This window comes from Pteropus vampyrus, unplaced genomic scaffold (assembly GCF_000151845.1).
Source record: "Pteropus vampyrus isolate Shadow unplaced genomic scaffold, Pvam_2.0 Scaffold184, whole genome shotgun sequence".
Taxonomy (NCBI): domain Eukaryota; kingdom Metazoa; phylum Chordata; class Mammalia; order Chiroptera; family Pteropodidae; genus Pteropus; species Pteropus vampyrus.
In genome coordinates this window covers 3,967,509-3,969,098 of record NW_011888965.1, presented here as the reverse complement: position 1 = coordinate 3,969,098, position 1,590 = coordinate 3,967,509, and the positions used below count along the sequence as shown (strand labels likewise).

The 1,590-nt window shown below is 35.4% G+C and overlaps 1 pseudogene; it reads right to left on the bottom strand.

Moving 5' to 3' along the window:
• Positions 1-247: 247 nt before the first annotated feature.
• Positions 248-365, bottom strand: LOC111746347 (annotated as a pseudogene).
• Between the last annotated feature and the right edge of the window lie 1,225 nt (positions 366-1,590).

The window sequence follows — 1,590 nt, the reverse complement described above, 5'->3', positions numbered from 1 at the left end:
TCACAATCCACAGTTGCAAGTATTAGCAGAGGTCTTCAGGACTTCATCACCACATCTTGTTTTCTATAATACTGCAATTCTATGATAGTATAAAATGTGTAATTTTGGGATTTGCTTGATATGCACCTTTTCCCCCTTCAGGGCTCTTATCTATTATATTGTATAACCTTTGGATTGTGCACCTTATGTTACCTGTATTCAGACCTATCTTGAGACCTGCTTAAAGCCTCACTGCCTTTTTTTTTAATCCCTACAACACCTGATATCCTAAGTGGTCTCCCATCCAAGTACTAATCAGGGCTGCCCCTGCTTAGCTTCTGGGATCAGACAGGCTCAGGTATGTTCAGGGTGGTATGGCCGTAGACTCCTCACTACTTTTGAAACACTAAATTATCCTGTTGTGTATCCTGGTTCAAATTTAGTGTAATATTTCATATGGCAGCTTTCCTGAGCTTTAAAGGGGGAAATTGCAGCTCGTCCAGGTATCTGTTACTTCACTAATTTTGAATTAAAAGAAAATATTTATTTTTATTGTACCATATTTTTTACTAAATTTATTAGGGGTGACATTGGTTAATAAAATTATATAGATTTGAAGTGCATAATTCAATGTGTCATATGTATATTGCATTGTGTTCACCACCCAAAGTTAAATTTCCTTCCATCATCAGCAATTAATGTAGATCTCAAGCGTCTCACCATGACATTTACATATCTTTTTAAAGGTATATTATTGCAAAACCAAAACAAGACAAAAACTACCACTATATTTTTTTTCTCTGAGAGATCCTTAGATTCAAGGATTGTTATAGACAATATATCAAGAGTTCATTAAGTCATTCGATAAGTATTCTCACAGGATCTTTGAGAATAAGATTCACTGGCTAAGTGGTGAGGTAAGAGTGCATGCTAATTCTCCCCTTGACAGTGTAGGACAAAGCTGGTAAATATCACACTTGGTAAATGAAATAGTACATGTTAGGTAAAGTGTATATTTCTTAAATCTCAAATTTGATTTATTTGCATGTGAAATCATGTGCTAAGTATGTTCTCTAATGTTTCCTATAGGTGTAGTGAATGTGAACTCTTATCTTATGGGAGAAATAAGAAAGTGGAGGCTGAGAGGGATCAATGCCTTGTCCAAATATCAGTGGTGAAGAGAGTTTTCAAAGCCATTTGTATTTCTCCGCTTTCTCATAATTCTCTTCTAATCTGGATTCCATAGCCCCTCATCAGTTTACAAAACATCTCTTGCTAAGATCACCAATAATATCCATATCCTCTAAACCAAGGAACCGTTATCAGTCCTCAACTTACTTTATCTTCTTGAAATATTCTCTTCTTTTGGCTCCCATGATTCCACACTCACCTAGATATAGCCTGCTTCTTTGTCTATTCTTATCAATGTAATTAGGGTTCTAACTAAAGATTTCCTGAAGAATGGCGCATTTTTCCAAGTTATGTTTCAAATTCTTCTGATATACCATTATGACCTTACTGGTTTTGGATAACCTCTTCTCTTCATTGTGGTAACTTAAAGATTTTGATGTGTCCCTGAATGCTTGTCATGGTAGAATTGATTTGAATGGA